The sequence below is a fragment of the Taeniopygia guttata genome, chromosome 2 (assembly GCF_048771995.1).
Source record: "Taeniopygia guttata chromosome 2, bTaeGut7.mat, whole genome shotgun sequence".
Taxonomy (NCBI): Eukaryota; Metazoa; Chordata; class Aves; order Passeriformes; family Estrildidae; genus Taeniopygia; species Taeniopygia guttata.
Window position 1 is genome coordinate 46,925,529 of NC_133026.1, and position 22,567 is coordinate 46,948,095.

The following is a 22,567-nucleotide window of genomic DNA, read 5'->3' on the forward strand; positions in this document are numbered from 1 at the left end:
CGCTGGCCTGGCTTTCAGCTGGTTTCTCAGGCACTCAGGCTGGCAGTGGGAAAATGTGTCAGGCTTTTGGCTTGTAGTTCTTTCTTTGGACTGTTAGGGGCCCCCATGGCTTTGCTCCTGTGCAATCATGACCTGCCTGTAACCAGAGTATGGCCCTAAGCAGTGGTCCTGATCCAGGACAAGGGTACCAGGATAAAGGTTCCAAAGCTGACACATCTATTGTCAGTGATGGCAGGATCCCCAACATTTTGCTCCTCAGGTAAAGTAGCTTCTACCTCTGGAAAGCCCAAGTCAGAGCGCTGATTGATTTTCTCACACAGCAAGGTCTTACCCATTCATCATCCTTCTGCACTGGAACCACATGGGTCTGATGTTCTCTGTGTTTCCTCCTGCTTGGTGACCATATTTTCTCATTAATCCCCTTTCTGCTTCCCAGCAGCATTCATCTAGTAGCCCTCTCCAGCACTGTACTGCCCCACACCTCTGCTTCACACTACTTAAAGTAATGTGTGTTGCCTGCTAGTCTGAAAATTGTTTGCAAATGTGTAAAATTGCACACAGAGAGCATGGCATCTTTTGGAATCACTGTTTCAGTCCCAGTCTGGGGCAATGTAATGAGGACAATAATAATCACAAAATCAAAGAAACAAATATTAAACTTCTGGGAAATGCCTGCAGTCAAGGAATGATTGCACAGCATGTGGAAATGAATGACCAAAGTCTTGAACAAGATAGGATTTATATTGCCATCGATTTCATACTGGGTGGCAAAAAACATCATAAAGATTGAAAGAGCAGTGGAATTTATGTAGAAAATGCTGCCTCACAGAGCTAAGAGAACATGGAACGTTAAAAATTCGTATTCATTGAGGGGTCAAGGGAGACATTTAACCTTTCTTGGACTGTATACATACAAAAACTTGTGTTAGATGGTTACAAGCTTTAAAGACAGCTGACCCATTTTGCTGTTTAAAATATTCTGAGACTTCCATGGAGACATATCTGATGCCACCTATATATAATGACCTAGATTTTAAAAACAGTTGGGAAGCAGACGTCTGGAAATCTGCTGTGAATTTTAACATTTTCCATGCAAAGATGGAGTGTAAACTGGCAGTTTAATTTCACTTATGAAGGACCAAAATGTTTTTAGGGCTTCCCAATTATATAATTAGGAATGGCATGTTTGGAAGATGACCGAGAAGTGACAACAGAGCCATCCTTTCCCTGCTAGATTCCTGTCCTAAAGGATGCTCAGGTAAGCACAGGTCTGAAGTCATTGCTATCTAATAACTGTATGGTTGTCTGTGTGCCATATCCTAATGGTTTATTAATAAATGGGTGTCAGTGGCACAAAAATCACGGGCAGCATTAGTGGCTGCTGGTTGTGTTCTCACAGAGACCAACTAATGGAGCAGTGAAGAGAATTAATTGCTTTGCCAACGTGAAGCACTCAGAATAAAACAGACGTGATGATAGAGAAGAAGCACTTTACAGGATACCTTCCCCTCTCCTCAGATTAACAGGCTTCAGGCTGCAGGCTTTTCTTCCCAGCTATATTCTCTGCAGCTCACTCAACCATCCATAGCATGGACTATGTGAAGTGGCATTTCTGGAGTTCAGCAGGCAGGCTGCCAAAAGAATCTCTTCTACTGCTGTTTTAACCTGAATTTCTATGAGTTGGGGAAACTAAATCAAGCAGTCATATGAAAGGGAATTGCTGGCAGAAAATATTTGGGCAAAAAGAAAAAGGAAACTAAAATGTCCCTTTTCGTATTTTAAATAGGAAAAAATATCCCAGAGCCTCGTAGGCTCAGGGATCCAAAGGTCAGGAGAAACAATATGTAGTAAGCCTTAAAAAAGCAAATAATCCAGTAGAGGGAAAAAAAGAAAATTTGTAAAAATAAGCAAAAGCAAGCTAAAGAGTAATTAGTGAGATAAATAATACTGATTTGCAAAAAAATATTTCAGCTGACAGCAAGGGGACACAAATATGTTTTTAGTGGAAGCTGACCAAAAATAACTAAAAATTGGTTTATGGGAGCATAATTGGCTTGATTGTCGCAGCTCTTTAAATAAGAGTTTTGAGATTATGAAAACAGTTGTGTGATACTACTGAAAGTGTTCATTAAAATAAAGCAGGAGTTTCTGCAGGCTGCTAACAAAAAATTCCTATGAAAAGGTTTGATTAGAGTTTGCTCTTCAGCTCTGCGCAGCTTTTGGAGGCCAGAATCTACATGGAGCTAGAGAAAAGTAGAATTAACTATGTACTTTCTCTCACAGTTTCATCAAAACTTTAGTGAATAACATTGTAATCACGTTATAAAATAAATGCTCATTTTAATCCCCTGCAAGTCTCACAAGTGCTATCCCTGTTACACAAACAAAGATGACTCCAGACACAACAGTTATGTCTTGAGAAATATCAGGCTAGATCATCTTTCACTAGAGCAAATAAAGGCCAGAAAGATAAAATACTGTGAAATTATGTTGTCCTTTTTTGCAGATGTCAAGGAAAATTCTGTGTTATAGTAGCAATACTGAATTAAGTCAGAGCTAAATACTAAAGTGATTATTGCTATGCAGACTGATACAATGGCAGACATATGTGCTATGAATTGGAACATACCAGATGCTTGTTTAGATGAATCTTTGCAAAAATTGAGTCTAGTGCAATAAATTTCAGAGCTTCAGCTTCTCAGAAGAACACACTTTTAATTACTTCTCATAAATACTTGGTGGTTACTCTTGCAACTCTTCTTATTTCCTGAGTGCAGTCCTGTCAGTAGGAGACGATGTTCCTCAAGTCTCTCGAAGTCCAGTATTAGAGGGGACTGCCACCTGTTTTATGCTGGCCCCGTGGCAGAACAAACTGGTTTTGGATGGGGCAAGCATCAAGGGCATTTGAATGTCAACTGGAAGTACCAGGTGGAAACCCTGGGCAAAGGGAAGCTTCCAGTGGTGCAGCAGACACAAAGAACCTGAGTAGAAGGCAAGCAAAAAAGCTTGTGAGGGACAGAGGACAAATACTACCAGATGCTTTAACAGCATCTGAGTAAGAGCAAGTAATTTTTACTTAACTGCTCTTTTTTACAACTGCAACACAAATAAGCTTTGCCAATGGCTCCCATTCTTGACTGCACTTTTGCAGCAGAGAATTTAAACCTTACAGAAGCCAATATGGCAGAAGAATGGATTTTGCACAAGTTTGTTTTGTTTTGTTTTTTTTTAAATACAAATTTGACTAAAGCTTTTTAGTGTATACTGTGATTTCTGGAAGTGAATCGATTTCCAGAAATTACCTATCTTTTATACCAACTTTAATTAAGAATAATTCAGGCAATAAAAACCTATAGCCACTTTACCAGCTTATAGCTTGCAAAGTTGTCTTCTCAACAATTTTTAGCTCATGCCCTCCACAAACATGACAAGAGTCAATCCCCAGAAGTTAAATGAACCACATCCTCTGTGAATATACCAGCCCCCAGCCATCTGCAGAAGGCCTGAGAAAATAGAGCTAGTAGTATAACCCAGAAGGTCAGTAAACTAATTCTTTCAGATCTGCACTATTTTGGATTTGGAGATAAAAGCCAGGATGTGAGATTTCTGAGACTGTTGCTTCTATATGTAGAGTGTGTTCACAAACTTTCTAAAGATAATTCAGAGCTATGTTAGTCTTCAACTTTTCGCACTTATTTGATATTTCCTAATTACAATTCCACTCAGTGACAGGACGATTGAAATTCCTATGATTCCTGTTGTAGCTATTTTGCAGGCTTCCTTTATCTACATAAACATTTCCTGTTCTGCTTTCTCATCCTCCCCCAGTGTCCTATAATGGCTTCCTATTGTAATTTTTACCCTTTCTTTCACTTGAGTCCAAATTGATTTTCACTGGTGACCACTCTGTCTGTGATATTTCTTGGGTTAGAAATACATCACGGCTTTCCCCAAGTGAAGAGATTTTCTGTGTGCTACCTAATGCTTTGGATAAAATATGTAGCATAATGTTTAAAATTCTTGACTGCATCCTAATTTGACCAGAGCTACAGCACAACTGGTTCAAGTTCTGCACCTTACCCTTTAGTGATTTTAAGTCCTGGGTGGTTTTTATTTATAGGACACCATAGGTGCAATTTAGCTACTGTACAGGTGCTGTATTTCTCTGTGATTTATACTTTAGCACTATAATGATTTACTATGGAGCCTGCAGTGTGACTGATAGTTGCAGACCACACAGCAAAAAACAAGGGAAAGACCAATGCTGAACAACACCAGTATGGAAGCTAGCTCATTAAAGTAAAATCAAAGTCAAGCCAAAAAAGAAGAGTCTTAAGGAGGTTCTTAAGTCTTTGTTATGTGGAATAGGAGCTACACCTCAGGAAGGTTTGGGAAATGAGCCTGAGTGATATTTGCCTATCCTCACCCCACTGCTGTGCTCTGACCAAAAAAACTTGCCTCTAGTGACTGTTTTGTCTCTCTCCTACTGACCTTAAATCATATTAGTCACTTTTATAGCCTTGCTTCTCATCATCTTCCTTTCCAATCATAAAATTTATTCATATCCCCCAGATACCACCACTGGCTCTGTCCCCTTACTAGCTTTACCAATCCCTTGTTTTTTCTGTGCCTCCCATTCTGGATATTACCATCATGTGCACTTAATCTGCAAAATATTTTGCTTCCAGTCACTCAAACCTGACCCTTGCTACAGGCCAAGGAATTCTCCCACTTTGGCTTTGGGCTCTCTTCGGTGCTTTTCATTTTAAAAAAGTAGAAGTCTGGTTCTTTTCCTTTCCCTGAAGGCCCTTCACGAAATACAAGTGTCCTTCTCTGAGACAGCGAGTGATTCCATCCTGTACACCTGCAGATCCTGTTCCATTAGTGGGTCTCAGTTCTCAGGTACGAGTGCTCCTCATTAACTCCTATGAATTTGCTCATAATTGTCATGATTGTGGATGGCCACCACATAAAATAGTCTGCTTTCCTAAAACAAGTGGGCTATTTTTTAGGGTTCTGCATGTTGTTTAAGAGGAAGATGTTGTAAACACGGCTTCTCTTACATCCAAGAATTATGTTGGCTCATCCTCAGCTAAAGTATCTCTCCAATAGCTTCTGTGTTTTGAGAAATTAGTAGATATAAGGTAGTTAAGAGACAAGGGAGATAATTTAGCCTGCTTCTATTGAAGGAAAGTTTAGAATAGAATACAGAATATTTGATATAGAATATATAGAAGATAGAATAGAATAGTTCAGCTGGATGGAACCTAAAATTATCATCTTGTCCAACTGCCTGACCATTTCAGGGCTGACCAAGTTAAAGCATGGTATTAAGGGCTTAGTCCAAATAAATGCCTCTTGAACACTGACAACTGTGGCACATCAAGCATCTCTCCGGAAAGCCTATTCCAGTGTTTGACCACCTTCTTGGTAAAGAACTGCTTTCCAATGTCCAGACTAAACCTTCCCTGGTGCAACTTTAAACCATTCCCATGCATCCTATCACTGCATCCCAAGGAGAAGAGATAAGCAACTCAAAGGATATGCCTTCCTAAGGATCTATACATGCTTTTTAAATTTTGGAGCCTAGAAATACACAATATACTCAAAATTAGGTTGCAGCAGCTCAATATAGTGGGATAATTATCCCTCTTGGCTGGTAGTTTGATGCACTGCAGGATGAGGTTTGCCCTCCTGGCTGCCAGGGCACACACCGTTGATTCCTTTTGAGCTTCCAGTCAATTGGCACCCCCAGGCCCCTTTCCATGGGGCTGCTCTCCAGCCACTCCTCTCCTAGGTTACACTTATGCCCAGAAGTGTTCCCTCCCAGATGCAGAATCTGGTATTTCAGGTGGCTAAATTTCATCCCATGTCGTTCCCCCCCTCACACAGCCCCCCGAATAATCAGGCTAGCTCAGAGATCAGAGGCTGTGAGGAGAGGAATAATAGGAGATGGCAAAGATTTCCAAAAGAGGGTCTTACCCCGAGATAAGTTGGTTCAGCTCTCTTTATTCTGTGATGTCCTTGTGGAGAGCGGGACAAAAGAGAATGAACAGGAAATGTCAGGGGTCTATATAGACTTTGGACAGGATGGGCTTCCCTGGCTCTCCACCAACCCCGTTGGGGCAGAAAGGAGGGTCCAGGGTTATCTCGATTCGAGTAACAGGGTCCTGGGGAAGGGGGCACAGAGTGTCCATGGGCTCACTGTAACAATCCCACTAGTCATAAACTAATGTTCTTGTCTATCCATATCTCTTCAAGGCCATTTGTCCTTCAAAACAGTCAACAACACTTCCCAGTTCAGTATCATCAGCAAAATTGCTAATGGTGCATTCAACTCCTGCACCCAAATAATTCATAAATATATTGAACAGAACTGTTCCCGGGATTAAGCCCTGAGGAGCACTGATGGTGACTGATCTCTATCTGGACATAGTCTCATTCCCTACAACACTCTCAGTTCTACCCTCCAGACAGTTAAAGCTTGAGTAAAAAATATGCACCTTGCCATCTAAAAAGCAAGCAATGATCTGAATTTTTTTTTTCCAGATGAATTTCTGCAGTAAATGTGTGTTCCTCACTCTAGTCCCCTCAACTGATCTGAGTTTCATTTCAGTCAAGACAATTACATCATCCCTTTTGAGCCAAGTATCCCTGGAGTGGTAAGGAGGGAAATACAGTCATTAATGGGGTTAAACCCTATCCTGCAGAAAGCCAAAAAGAAAAAGATCATTGTTCTTGTTTAAAGCAGTGACTGAATGGGGAATCACTAAGCTGCAGGGAGATACATTCTGAGCTGTATGTATTTGCCTTTGCAGCTCAGGAGATACATAGCTGCACAGTGGATTGGCTAATGCTTCTGAACAGCTTTCTGGACATTTCAAAAGATAGAGCATTCCCATCTTCCATTTTAGACATAGATACAGGGATAAATGCCCCAGCCCCAAGAAGCAGGTTGGATTAAGACAGAAGGCGTGTAAGATGGCTTCATGGGTGTTCAAACCCTTATCAGAATTAAGTATTACCTGGGTGCTGGTATTCTTGATGCTCTCTTATATATAATCTCTCCTTAGCAACTGATGGAAGAAGGGGAAAGTCGTGATTTCCTTGAAGTGCTGTACCATCTGTCAGCTCTACTCATCTTTTCTTCAAACTTATTTTGAGATAGCTTCTTTTCTCCTTCTGACATTCTCTATTCCCAGGCTTGGCTATAGCTGGGTGATTGTTATGTTCAGTTAGAGATTATGAGATACATACAGCTGTTCACTTTAGAAATCTGATGTATCTCATCAAGTGACATCCCATTGACACAAATATTGACAACCAGTTTTCCACGAGGGGATGTGAAGCAAGAAGATAACCAATATGATTCTCTCATATTTCTGCAGGGAGTGCAGATATAGCATGATCCCATTGATCCCATATAGCTTCTGCAGAAAAGCAGCCGGATCTGAAGTTCATTTGTGTTGGGAGCTGATGATAAACCTTGCAGACTTTTACCAGAGGTAAAAGGATCATATTCTGTGATGGCAATAAACCATGCTTATAAAGGTTTGCATTCCTGTGAAAGCTGCTAATTACTGGACCTGTTTTTTTCGTATTTTTCTTGAACTTAATACAGTGATTATGCAACACAATAATTAGATTCTTTTATATTTAAATGTGATTCTTTCATTGAGTAACATGTGGATCATGTATGTGGGAAGAAATTATACATATTTTAAAACTACGTGTGTGTTCTATAATTTTAACCTTGCAAAGACTGGTTTTTTGCTTTTAAATTTTCTTCTTGCTGTTATTAGAACTTTATTTTAGGGTTTTAATTATTTTTACTTGCCCTCTGCAGTCTCTCCAATGGAGCATTAAGGCAGAAGAGGTTAAAATGACAAAAAAGGCACATCCTTATACAATCTGGATGCTAAATCCAGCTGAGCAAAGCAAGCAGAGTGCAGATGCAAGACAGCAATAAAATATGCATCAAACTCAGAAGTGAAAGAATAAAGAAGTCAGTATGGCAGACAGTGAGAAACTAAGCAAAGACACTGAAAACACAGCCCACGAAAGAAGCAAACATGCACCACGTATAATGAGGAAGGAAAAGTCAGGCTCAGGCCATCCCCACTCATTGGCAACACATGAAGAGAATCAGCAAATGCAAGCTGTTTGGGTTTCTCTGAAAACAAAGGCTTGATTTTCAGAAATGGAATTTTCTTCTTCCCATGAAGCAGCATATCGCTTTGTAAAAGTCAGTCCCTCCAAAAAGTCAATGGGAATACTAGAATGTGGTTTAGGGTTTTGTCTTCTGGGGAAATGTTTATCCACACTAACTGGGGGTAATTGGAAAGGAATCATTATAAATTATCTGTGGAACTTTGAAATTTATCTCTTGCATTGTGTCATGTTCTGGCAGTAAAGTGAAAGTAAGCTAATGCTGGTGGTTCAGGAAAAAAGCTCTAACAGGAAATATCAGGAAAAGTGAAGGCAGTGAGTAGCTAGTCAAAGCATAATTTACAATATGTGGATGTTACATACATACCTGGTGCAAGATGTGCACATATACACCTTCACCATTCAGACACTGAGGCAAGAGGATGAAAGACTGAAGCAGAAAACAGCTTAAGTACTCTGAACCCATGTTCACATGTGTTAGACCTCTGTCCCAAGCCCACCCACACCCAGCCCTTTTTGTTCACTTCGCTAGGCTTGAAAAATGTGACTAAGAGCCCTGGCATGTGGCTAGTGGTTTGCTAAAGCTCCTATGGGTTGGTCTGCTTTTTTAATTCTTTGTTAAATGTGATTGCAGCTCAGAATTCATCCTTTTTTATGTTTTGCAAATTGGATTAAAAATAAATAAATAGCTAAAAATAGCTTGCTGGCCAATTTATTTTTTCTCTGTGTTGTTATAATTCAGCCAGCAAACACCAAGTTTTTCAGAGGAAAACATCCAGGGCTCATGGCCTAAAAGATCAAAAAGCAGAAACAAGGGAGCAAGGAGCTACATCCTTTGCTACCATCCCAGCATCCATTACTAAGATTTTTATTATTAAGTTATACAAAGGCAGCAGTGACAAATTATGAGCTCAGGAAGATCTCATATATCACATTAATGGAACTAACAAAATTTTAAAATATGTATCGTTTTAAAGGGTATTGAATAAAGATAAATGTGTCTTGTTCCATACTCCAGAAATGAGCAACTATTCAGAATGGGGAACTGAATAAACCTATCGTTTCATGTCACTTTCAATTCTTCTAGCATAATTTTCAAAGCCAGAATAACTTAATGGGAAAGTGACAGAGGTCACCGATATAATAAAAAGCTGAATGTCAGATAGTGAGAAAAAATCCTCAGTGGTTTTAACAGAATCAAGAGTATCAGAGGCTTGGCTTTCCTGAAGTGAGGGCTATCTGCAACCAGCTCTCACAGCATATGCACTGGGGGAACTGCTGTTGCAAACCAGGCGAAGCAAAATGAAGTTCAAGTAAAGACCTGTTTCCGATAGGTGGAAAGGTCTACAACAGACGTCTCAGCTTGACAATGTATATTCTGCAAGGATTCAAACAGAAAGGGGCAATTACTGCCTTATGCTCAAGGTCTAATCTCAAATTATAGGATAGTTTCCTAATGAGGGGGAACATTGCTGGAGACAGCCATGGTGGATGGAAGGGAACACTGCTGTAATTACAGATCCTTGCACATCAGTGACAGAAGTTACCAAACTCCAAGGGGAAACACCTTCATAGTGTTTGTTTTTACAGAATCAAATATCATTCTAAGTTTGCAGTGGAATGGAAACATTTAAGGATTGGAGCTTTAAAAGTAGATTTCAGCCCTACAGGATGCCTGTTAGGAGCTGGACTGGATTGGCAGAGGTGAGTTAGTGTGCTGGGGTCTTGACTTGGGTACGATAACAATGGTCAACTAGAGAAATGCAAAACTTGCCAGTGGCACTGGAGAGGGAGAAAAAAAGAAAACCAGCAGACAAGTCTTAGGCAGAACATCTGATATGGCATAATCAGAACAAACTTGTTCCCTTCTTTCAAGATGACTGCTAGCAGCAAGGGCGTTGAATATTTCGTATGCTTTCTTATGACACAGAGCATGTTACTGGACAGACTGAAAAAATGATTCTTGGTTTAACACTTTTTTTTTTTCCTTTGTGAGCTATACAGTCATAGACAGCAGCCTAAAACATGTGGTCTGCAGACTCTCAGGGTTCCACAGATGACTTCCAAGGGCTGCAGCAGAAATAACTAAAGAACAAGCTGTTGTCTAGTCACTATTCAAGGATCTGCATGTCTTCAGTAAAGTTTACAGGGTCTACAGGTGAAGAAAGCTTAAAATCTTTGCATTTACACTATTACTATTACATGAGAAGAAATGGATGATATTTTTCCAATTAGTACTTCCATGGATGACTCAGCTCCTACTAGCATGATACACAACTATATTTTCAGAGTATCTTTGCTTCATCCAGTACACAGAACAAGACCTGATTATGGAATTAGCAACTATTTAATGATTTGTTTTCTACTGGTTGTTTAATGGGGCTTCAGACTTTGCTGTATTCTTTTGTAATGAAGGAAGGATTTTTTTGTTTCCCAAGATGCTTGTTTATTGGCATTTAACAGTATAAAATCTGAGTATTTCACCAATATCTTTTTAAGAAAACCTGTGAGGTGAGTGGATAAAAAAATGGGGCGAAAATAAAATAATCTTGGCAACCAATGTGAGATATTAAAACCTGATCTTATTAAGCACTTAATGTTTGGGACTTTTTTCCATATACAATAAACACAGACCCCATTGACTTCGGTCACAGCTCTGAACACAGCCCTTTCTCACTTTAGGAGTCACACTGACCACCAGGGAAATTAGGAGCTTCCGGGTAAACATATACAAAGTTTGCCTGGAATGCAAGGAGTTCTGGAGCAGTGGGACAGAGTCCAAGGCAGCATTTAAACCCCAGGGGCCATTTATCCATACCGTATCTTCTCTTTACCCTCTGCTTTAAGTCCTGCACTTCTGATTGATCCAGTCCTTATCTCCACTCTCCACCCAGTCCTAATCTTACTGCACAGCAAAACCCAGGCCTTAGTAAATCCAAGATTAATGGACCACAGACATCAGCCCCATGTACAGCTTGTTTCTTGGACCAGCACCGTCGTTCCCCCTCTCCTTGTCTCAGCATCAGTGTTCCCATTGCCTTTCTCCCTTTCTCCTGTGTTAACTCAGCCAGGTTCAACCACAAGTTCTCTTTGTGGGTATTCCCAAGCTCTGATGGTCCCTCCCAGCTTTTGTCTTCCACTTTACTTCATCACTGGCGTTCTCCCCCATCTCTGATTCTGGTTTAAAACTTTCATCCTTCCTCCTGCCACCTCCAGGATCACTTTCAACTATTTTGAGGGTTCTGCTGTGCAGCAGCTTCCCCTTTCCTCCATAGTGCTAGCCAGAGGAAGCTGGCTGAAAACCAGGCTGTGTCCCTCTCTCAGTTCAGATCTCAACATTAGGTGTGACCTGCCATAGAGCCAGCCGTGTAACACCTGTACTGGGGGAAAAGTGATGTTAAATTTCGATTGGAGTGTGCTCTGGGAAGACAAGTCGTCTGGGAAGTAAGCTGCTAAAACCATAAACATTTCTGTTGAACATTTGTGAGTGACAAGCCTTCAAGGGCCTCCCTCTGACTGAATGAACTGTAGCTGTGTTTGCTGAAGGAGTGTAAAAGAGAGAGCTCTTTCAGCAAGACCACTTCTACCTCCTTCCCCCAGCCCTCCTGACAGCAAAGGCCAAATCTCCATTCCAAACGCCTTTGACCTGACCAAGCCTTTTAGGCTGTGTCTGAAAATTACAGCCACACGCACGTAGGTGTACCTAGTAGAGACAGACGGCTCTGAACAGCTCAATTCTGGGAGCTGAATTCAGAAGAAATTATAACTGGCTGTAAACAGGGCTTTGTGAGGTGTGCAGACAATTTTAATAATACCTGGAGCCACCAGACTCACCTACAATAACTGATTTCATTTGGAGAAATCTATACAAAAACTGTTTTGGTACAGCCTACAATAAACAAGCTTTTGTTTTATCTTCCTCCTCCCCATGTTAATTGTGACAGATACAGCCTGACATCATTGTAATCTGGGAAACAGATAGTTAGGAAAGGAATTGCAGCCACACCAACACCTAGCTTTCATCTGACTTCTTTCTGCTCTTTGATCTCTTAGCTGGCTAATTAAGAAGCTTGAATCAGCATCTTGCCAAAATAGGTTGTGCCTTTTTTCCATACCTGTGACCCTCAGAAAGAACAACCAGTGTACTCACGTTCAGCGAAAGAGGCATTGCTTATGAGCCTTTCAGCTCTGTTCATTTAGATGACCATATAAATGTGTGCTGTGCTCTACTGTGTACCCTCCTCTTTCTGCATTTCCTATTCAAAGATGAATTGTGGGGGAAAAAATACAAGCCTTGACATCACATTTTGCAAAGGAAGTGAATGTGCTCCTCCCTAAATCTAAATGAATGGCCTTTTAAGGTGACTGCTGAATTAAATTCCTGTATGATGAAATCAACAGGCATGAGAAAGTTCTTATTTCCAAAAAAGAAAAATGCGGCAGGGGAGAAAAAAAAAATCAGCCAGTATGTGATTGCAGAGCTGAGAGCTGAATAGGAGCTGTTTACAGTAACTCAGTAAAGATACTTTACTCAGCTTTGGTAGTAAGGCAGCTTCACAGGCTGAAGGGAAATGGGGATATACATATTCTGAGCCTGCTAAGCTTCTCTAATGTAAGACATGTGCATTTCGCTGAAGTCCTGAAATACCTCACTTAGAAGAAAGATGATTGAAACCCCAAGCCCATCTTTCTGTTTATCATACATTACATATTTCTGATGTACTTTGAGCAGTACTGTATGCAACCAACACCAGTCTTTATATATGTATGCCTGTAAGGTATGCAGCTAAAACTTGACTTCTGTGAAGACCTAAAATACCCTTAAGACAGAGTAAAAATAATCTCATTAGGGGAATGGGGCACGTCTGGACATTCTCAGGATAGAAGCTCTACCCAAGCACAGCCTGTCACTTTATCCTTGCAAGGGAAAATCACAGGGAACCAAACCACCATGAAATGCAAAAATTAAACAGTCTCCCTGCAGTCTTGAAAAAAAGAGCCAGGGACCTCCATGAAGGCCATACATTTTGTGGAGCTCAGGAGGTCACTAATGGTTAATTAACACTACTGAAGCACTTTTCTCTCATTTTTCACAGTGATATTGCAGAAATATGAGAATACAATGGACATGAAGATCTGGCTCCAGTTTTTTACCTTTTCTTATACCTGCTTCCCCAATGGAACCCTAAAACTTGGGTCCTGCCTCCATGTCTTCCATTGCTGGGACTTCTCCTGTGGCTGCATTGTTGACAGAAATAATAGCTTTAGGGCAGGAGAGGTCCTTTAAGGTGTTGGTATTTTTATTATTATTCTATCATCCAGACTTGCATTAAGTAAAGTTAGACCAAACAGTGATAAAACACCCGATTCTTATCTTAACTATTCTCAGTGTTGCTACAGGCAATGATGCTACAGTAAAGATAACTGACTGTTAGGGGAGGGTGGCTATTTTAGACAAGCTTACATGTGCAGGAAGGAAGGGAATGTGACACCTCGTTAGGGATTTAGTTTTAAGATAAATGAAGCAGAAAGCAAGGATTTTCCTTTTTCGAATGCAATTCCTCCTCCTATCACAGATTTACAGGCAGTAAATTAATTAATTGGGCAGTACAAATAAGGAATGAAGAAGGAGCTGAATGATGGATTGAAGACCTTTCAGAGGTGAGTGATTTCTGTCACAACAGGCAGGGGTACACTGCAGTCAAAGCTACTTTCTGTGTCATAATCTGGAGCTAACCCTGAACTGGATGTCTCAGCAGGGGACATGACAGCACTACACCCTTTTAATTTCTCCTGTCTTCTTTGCTCTCTGTCTATTAAAAGAATGAATTCTGACTTTTGGACCCTACATATATCTTATCCATAGCAACGACAACACTTCCCTGGGATTTACTAAAATGCAAATCTTGAATTTAGATGAAAGAAGATGGATCTTCCCCTGATACTCTAATTTTGAGCTTGACTGAAATTTAGAGGTAAACATCTTTGTCAGCATCAGGGCTTCCTGATGGCCCATCTTACAGCCTCCAGACTCTGGCTTAGCAACCCATGACCTTTGCTAGCAATCAGTGGGAAAGCACTGAAGAAAAATTGCTGAGTGATGACTCACTCTACCAGAGCTTGGTTGCTCTATCATTTTCTAATTCTGCTGATGGGAAGGTATTTTCTATTGTGAGAGTCTTGTTTTCCTGCTCCATAAGAACAATGATCCATAAGGATTTCCTGAGGAGTGACTTCTCCTTAGAGTAAGTCTTCTTGTCTCTTAGCCTCTGGAAGACTAACTGAATTACCCATTACCCAGTTACTTATAACCTTCCTGTTCCCCCCTGTGTTTTCAAGACCTGCTTTAATGTAGAGGACTCCTCATTGGACACAGGCAGTGGGGAACAGGGAACTAATGAAAAACTTCCATAAATCAGCAGAGAAGGTAGAAACATGTAGGACCCACAAGTGGAATTAGGGGATCCATGTGGAATACAGCATGGGAGATTGCACTTAGAGTTGAGCAACATGGTCCTGGCAATCCTGGAGTGTGAACTCCAGCTTGGAACACCTGACCCTGATGAGGGTCATGGCAGCAGACTTCTTTCTTCTCTGATCAGAAATAGCACTTGGGGCTTCTTAAGAAAGCAAAGGCACAACAGCAGTAAAAGTTTATCTGTTTGGGCAGAAGTCCCAAAGCCACTACATTCTTCCCCTTTTATTTACAGCCTTTGGTGAGGACTCCTCTCCTCTGATGGCTGCAGACTGTAACGTTTCACTGCAAGCACAGCTGGCTGTTTGGGGTGGCTGACATGCAGAGCTGCACCTGCAAGAATAGATGCTAAGACAAGAGATGTGTTCTGAAAGATATAAAGGCATTGTCTGACTCGTTATGGATTGCACAGGCAAAAGAGTTTGTTAAGACCATCCTGTGTGACCTCCTGCATTGACCATTTGCTGTCTCCTGGCTGGGTGACAGAAAGCCTTTCAAGATGCTACCAAACCAATAGAAATTACTCTGATTTGATGGTGAGTATGTGTGTGTATGCCTTTAGATTGGAAGAGATGTCAGTCACACTGCATAGCTCACTATTGTCCCTTTTTCTACTCCCAGGAGGCTGGGAGAAGCAGCTGTACTGCAGAGATGCCAACCATCAGCAAAATACAGCAATTGTTTTATGAGTTTAACACTATTTATCTTGTAATTTATTTACCAGAGATACATGTAATGGTCAATGAAAGCCAGTTTGCTGGGGAGAAAAGTCTTAAAAACACCCTTTCATTTTCTAATGCATTTGTTTTATTAAATAGATGTTTTGTTTATTTTAGAATATTAAAAAAAAAAAAAAAGCAAACAAGCAAGTAGGGTAGAGAGTTCAAGCTGAGAGAAGATGGGAGCCGGCAATGAAAAGCAGGCCAGCCAGGTCTCATCTTCTTGTTTCTAATTACTTGCTGTAGCAAGGACAGGGCCCCCGTTGGCCTGGAAATGTTTGCTGCCTGCTCCAAAGGCTCACACGCTTAGGGGTGAATGGTCACTTTGTGTAACTGTGTCTGAAGGAGCTCACTCTGATCTCCCGACAAATGTGAGAAAGTTGCTGGCTTGGTATTTGCCAGCAAAGGTACTGCCATCTCCTCTGTGTTTACTACAGGTATTTGTAATGGCTGGGACTGCACTGCCAGCCTCTGCACCAAGTGGAATAAATTGCAGGATAGAGGCCCACTGCAGAACAGATAAGAGAGATCTAGAAAAATGATGGAGGCCAGACAGCATGAGATAAATGGTGGTGAGAAAGCCTGTATTAATAGTGGTAATGTAGCTGTGTTTCCTGAAAAGAGAGCAAGAAATTCCCCAGTGTGGACACACTTCTTGTTGGCCAAAACATTCTGAATTCCTCAATAATCAGGCAGGAAGTGGTAAAATCCATCAGACAAAATGAACAATATGTTATTTTTTCCAACATTAAAAATACATTTTAGGTCATAACTATTAGAGAAAAAAACATTTTATGGCCAATCAAATTTATTTTTTCTAACACAATTTTTCAGTGATGTACAACAAGTGGAATTTCTGTACACAAAGATGTAGTTTAGGACCTTTGTTTCCATCCAGATCAGTATTCACCTAATAAGAGCATTACTCAAAATTATTCACTGCTCTTTCAAAAATTTGCTCAAAGAAGAAATTATGTTTTAGTAGTTTCCCAGTCAAGTAACCAGAGAGAAAAGCAGAATTATAATAGCCACGAGTTTTGTGCTTTGTGTAAACAGCTGGAGTTAGGTAATTTCTGATTTATTTTTGTCACTTTGTCTAGTTTGCACCATTATTGAAGTCAGTGTTCACTCTGTACCACAACAGGTCTACAGCCTTGTATCTACTTTGCCTTGGTTGGGTATTCTGAGAGCCTCCTACCAAGATTTCCTGTTGCCTCCATTTTAGAGCATTTTCTCCAATGAGTGGAAGTTAGTAAGACCCAGCAGATGCTGCTGCCTGAGTTCAGTCAGCAGAGTAACACTGTGATTCCTTTCAACTTCTTTGCTTGTACATCAAGAGGAAGGAGGATGCTAATTTTATAACTTCTCCCCATTGTGCCCCAGAGGTTAGGCACCTTGCCATATACAGATGTTATCAAAAGTGGAATCATTTTATAAATAAACTGTGAAATAACAACGGTCTACATAAATGTATGCTTTGGTTCAAGACTGATGTATTCCATTATTTGAAACATTCTCTAAATAAACCGAATGTTTTCATTTTATACCTTATTATAATTTATCACATAGTGGTTTATTTAAGGCTTTCAATGTTCTCTCCTCCATTTGCTGAACTATAGGTATGGAATTAAAATATGCTTGACTGCTCAGTCTTCCTTTATATTCAAAGAAGAAGCCATGTAGCTATCACAACAGATTAAGACATCCTACTTTAAAACGTGTCACTTTTGCAACTGCATTTATGCAAGAAGACAACAGTAGCTAATGGGTCCATCTAAGACATTGAGTTGAATGGACAATTTTTCAGAGCTTAAAAAGGCTGCTTTGCCAATAGTAGCCCAAGAAAATTGAATACTATTCCCTTGCAAAAAATGCTCTGCAAGTATTCAGCCATCTTATTCCATTACATGCCATTACAAAAAACAGTGACTTGTTTATTCATTGGAAGTTCATGCATATACACTATATCTTTTGACAGTCCATAAATACTGCTTTAGCCTGCTTTCTGTCAGAGGCTCAGGCTCAAGCTAAGAACTTTTCCAAAGGATTACTTCTCTACTTCTCACAATGGACAGACCATAGCACTAAGAGATGCATGACCCCAAAATTAAGTGATCCGAATTCTTTCATACAGGTTCCAACAGCCAGCTGTGCTTTCTGGACTCAGGCACAACAGAGTTATGGGGTGATCCACCCATCTGCAGAGAAAGCTTTTCTTTTGGGGGACATCCCCTGAAACATCAGGACCAAATGTTCAAGTCTGTCCAAAGCAACTCTTTCAAGAAGTAGGGGTTTCCAGGAGAAAATATTAATTGTGTTGAGGTATCTTCACAATAAACTTTCTGCTGTTACCAAACCGATCGTCTTCCATTTGGTATTTAGTTGTGCTTAAGTCATTTATTTACTGTCTCGTAATGATTCATATAACTATATAGTGCTGCCAAGTGAATTCCATTACCATGGGGACATTTGCAGACATTTTAAATAGTTGAGATAAATACAATAAATTAGAAAAACCACCAAGAAATAAATTGATATAAACTAAGAGATCACTGGCTCATGAACTGGAATGAAATATACTGCATTTTTGAACCGGCTAGGCAAATCAACAGTAACTGCACAAGCTGCTTAATAATATACTACAGGTAGAACAATACTACATTCTTTCTGCAACAAAGAGACAAAACACTTTTTAAAGAAAGGTAATGTGGGCAAGTATTTGCTTCCTACAAAGCTGAACCCTCTTTCAATAACATTCAATTTTCCTAGGTATTATTTGCTAGGTATTTCAAGAAAATAAAGAACACACAGGAACTGGCATGTAAGTGTCAGTCCAATAGACTATTTCTATCACAGTATCTTTGGTGAAAGTCAGTAATATCTGAAGACAGGCATGGCCATTACAAATAGTACTAAATTCATAAAACATGAAGTCATACATCTAAGCATTTCTGGTCTGTCTATCTATCTATCTATCTATCTATCTATCTATCTATCTATCTATCTTTTATTTAGTATATTCTATAACAGAGGTGTTCCCATGCACTCCAGGAGCACAAGATTAACTATCAAAAAGTGCTATCAATGTAAAACCAAACAGTGTATGCTTCTCATATATTTGACCACATTTTTTTTACCATGGTTTTTACAGGACTTTGGGCATTATATTGGACTGTTGGGAAAAAAAAAAAACCCAACAGAAGTGTTGGCAAGGAGTTTAGAAACATCCTGTGTAGGAAATGTTCATACTGCCAGTTTATCCAAGAAGGACACTTAATGAGCTCATGACCCAGAAGTTGTTTCAAAAAATGTATTCATGATATTATGCAAATAACCCCAACCCTTATTTTTCCACACTTCCATGCAGATTATGTGTTTTGCATTAAAATTTACACACTGCAAGGAGTGTGTCTGAAGTCTAGCTCTGTAACAAGCACATAATTTCTTCAAAAACCCTCTAACACTCTAAGTTTCTGTTATTACAACAACACAAGAACTTTCCTTATCTGGAAGACTAAGGATAAGTTTTGGATTATGCTAATGGATCTACTTTGAAACAAGCTCTTGAAATATTCTTGGTTTATATAGTGTATTCATCATCAAAAAGACCATTATCTCCCATTATGAATCCCAAATGTCTGTGTAACTGATTCTTTCAGAACTGCTCCATTTCTAGTATTGCTCAGTCATCATAGCAAAATCACTAAGTATTTTTCTCCTTATGCAAAACAGAAGTTCATAATGTTGCAATTCAGAATATAAACACAAAGAAGTAGTCTGAATTAAATTGCAGCATTTTCCTTGTTCTGTATTTCTAGGTTTTTTCCCCACATTATGCACCAATAATTTAACTAAGTGGATTGAACCATAATGTATTTAGAGTATTTCTATAGTGAAATACTTTCTATGAAAGTTATATTCATATTTTAGCAGTTTGTGGTCTTCTTACAAAATACAGTTTTGAGATTTTTTTCTGTTAATAATGAGCTTTGACTATTCAGTATTGAATAACCCTTAAATTGCAAAATTCCCACTATCATCAATAGCATTCAGTCAGACCTATGTGTAATCAGATGCCAACTGTCACACATGGTTTAAGTAAAAATTAAAAAAGAGTTTGCTTTTTACTTACTGCTAAGTATTCCATATCACCTTTTGTTGCAAAAGACAAGTGAGTAGTTCTACTGGATTAACTGGAGCTATATGCATAGGTGTGTTCAGCTTAATGACTGCCACTAAATAAACTACCAGCAAAGCCCAAAAGACAGGGACAAATAAGTCATCCTCTGACAAAAGCAGGAGACAAAACCAAGCAGTGAACTATAAAAGCTTCTATACATTGATTCTAGCCCAGGGATTCAGTGGCTGGGTTTAGGCTGGAATCTAGAGATCACATGCATAAGGAGTACCTGAACTTTGCAACTGAGTGTCTGAAAAGTGACTTTCAGGGGGTTTTGTAGGGTTGATGCTCCGGTGCCAAGACACCAATAAATTTGTTCATACAGGGCAGCTACTCAGAAAAAACGGGAAGGACTGTCTGACTACCTGGGACAAATTACACTGTTTGTGTGGTAGATTACACAGGAGTGGTGGTACAAGTCCTATTCTGTGTGAAACCCTTTGCTCCTAAAAGTTGTGCCAAGCAATTAATTTTGCTTAATCAATTCATTTAAGTGCCAGGTGCAGCCTCCAAGGGCAGATCCGGGAGCCAAGTCACGTGCTGAGTAAGCACAGTGGCACAAGGGTTAAGGGCACTGGTGGACTCAGGACCTGCCTACCCAGAGGGAACAGAGTCCAGGCTGGTCCAACCTGAGGCACAAAGGGAGAGACTCGTCACTTTGGAATGAATTTGGAGAGGATTCCAGATTGTAGACATGGAAGTAACTATACCAGAAATTAGTCACATTTTTACAGGTAAAGGAAACAGAATGAAATGACAAAGTGATTAAAATTCCAGTAAGTGGCACAATCTGCAACACTTGGCTTCAGCTGTTCAGCATTTCTACCCAAGGTCTTGATGTGCATACTGCTACCTCAAGTCTAATGTCAAGTACTAGATGTACTGCTGCTTTAGTATGTGCAAAGACAAAGCCCAATTCAATGCTCCTAGGCTGATATAGATGTCCTTTAATCAAAACAGGACAACCGCAAAACACAAAGCCGGACTGCTGGGGCAACAGTGGCACAGGTTAGACAGTACTTGTTTCCCATCAGAACCTGTCATTCACTTCACTTCTTACAGAAACAATGTCCTGATATGAGTAAAGAGAATAATGAGCTGACCACTGTACATACAGAATTGATTTAATTAGTTCTGTAATATTTGATTTATTCTCTGATATTTTCCTTCTGGAATTAAAAAAAACCCACTGTCTAGCATTTATGCAGGAAATTAATTTTTAGCTCATTAATTTATTTTAAGAAAAACCACTTTTCTTTGGGAAAGCATAACTCCTTTCCTGAAATTACAAAAAAAAAAAAAAAAAAAAAAAGGAAATAAAATGTCACATTGCATTGCATATTTAAGTATTTTTTTTATCCCTAATCTTATATGCAAAGTGTGACAGCAGTACCTTTTTGTAGGCACTTGCTAATGTAAATAGGCAGCGAGCCCAGCTGCCCAAAGGCCTGGCTCTCACAGCAGTGGCAGCCTGAGCAGCCCCTTCGTGCCCTGCTCAGACACAGCGGCCCACCAGCTGTGCACAGCTGCAGCACTGCTCATGAGCCATTACACATCTGGCTATAGGGAAAGCCTCACAAGGATCTACCCAGACCTGCCCAGCCCCAGTGGGGTTTACTTATTAACAAATAATCAAATGGAGAACTGGAATTACAGGACACGTGGCACACACGATCACCTTGCTCCAGGTCATACCAGCAGTTGCTGCTACTGCCTGCAAGCGGAGAGGTGGAAGGGTGAGAGGGGCCTTTGCTCAAGTCTCTGATTCCCTGGTGTAGGAAATGTATTTTTCAATCTGTCAGCTCACCAGCTTGCATCTGTGACTCTTGTACAACACATTAGATAGTGCATTTTTCAAATAGCTTAACACCACTGGAAACCTCCTATGTCTCCCAAGACACAAGTCTTTCACATGGATGAAGGAAGCTGCCATGAAGGCTGTATCTCACCTCACTTAAGGAAGTAATCGCTGTTGGTGTGAGTGCAGGGCTAAGGGTTAGGCTGCCTTCCTTCTTCTACTGAGCTATATTCCCTGCTACACCAATATAACTGCACAAAGCAGCCATTTTCTACCTTAAACAATAAGTGCATGTGTGTGCCTCTCACAAGGATCACATCATTGGGTTGTAATCTATCAAAGCCTCTTTCTTTAGATAATTGAAGTAATGGATGTATACCAGGACGATACAGTAAACACACTACAAAACAAGAGATGCTGTATTTTTCCTGTAGCAATTGTTCAATAGCAGCCTGTGTTCATAACTTTTACAGCATTCACTTGCTGGTGAATGTGGCTCTTTCTCATGGCTGCAGAGCACTTTTTAAAAAAAGAAAATGGGAGAACTTAAAAAGGGAGCAAGAGGTGAACATTTTATCTTGCTTCATTTGTGTATCTGCAGAATAATCTTGTAGGTGGCAGCCAAAGACAGCAGTCATGATGCAGCCGTAATGATAGTTAGGGTAGAATAATAGAATGGCCTGGATTAGAAGAGGCTTTTAAAGATCATCTAGTTCTAAACAGCCTGTCATGAGCAGGGACATCTTCCTCTAGACTGGGTTGCTCAGAACCCCATCCAGTCTGGCTTTGAACATTTCCAGGGATGGGGCAGCCATAACTTCCCTGGGCAGCCTGTTTCAGTACCTCACTACCCTCACAGAAAATAATTTTTCCCATATATCTAATCTAAACCTACTTTCAGTTTGAAGCCATTCCCCCTTGTCCTGTCACTACATGCTCCAGTGAAAAGTCCGTCTTTGTCCTTGCAGGCTCCTTTCAGGTGTTGAAGGCTACAAATACGTCACCCTGAAGCCTTCTCTTCTCCAGGCTGAAAAAAACCAGTTCTCTCAGCCTTTCCTCACAGTAGAGGTGCTCCATCCCTCTAGCTGGTTACTGTGCTGCTTGTGAGTTTGCAAGGGTTGTTTCACGACAGTCCTCCGCCTCTGAGAACAGACAAGTGTCATAAATACAGGCCTGACTCTGGAAACATTTATTCAGGCAAATGACCATACTGTCCTTGGTATGTC

At 40.2% G+C, this 22,567-nt stretch overlaps 1 long non-coding RNA gene across 1 annotated transcript; it reads left to right on the forward strand.

Moving 5' to 3' along the window:
* Positions 1–585: 585 nt before the first annotated feature.
* Positions 586–20,740, forward strand: LOC140682646 (uncharacterized). The gene is made up of 3 exons (XR_012054625.1): positions 586–1,258; positions 4,806–4,902; positions 14,880–20,740. It is a non-coding gene; the product is annotated as an uncharacterized lncRNA (long non-coding RNA).
* Positions 20,741–22,567: the final 1,827 nt, after the last annotated feature.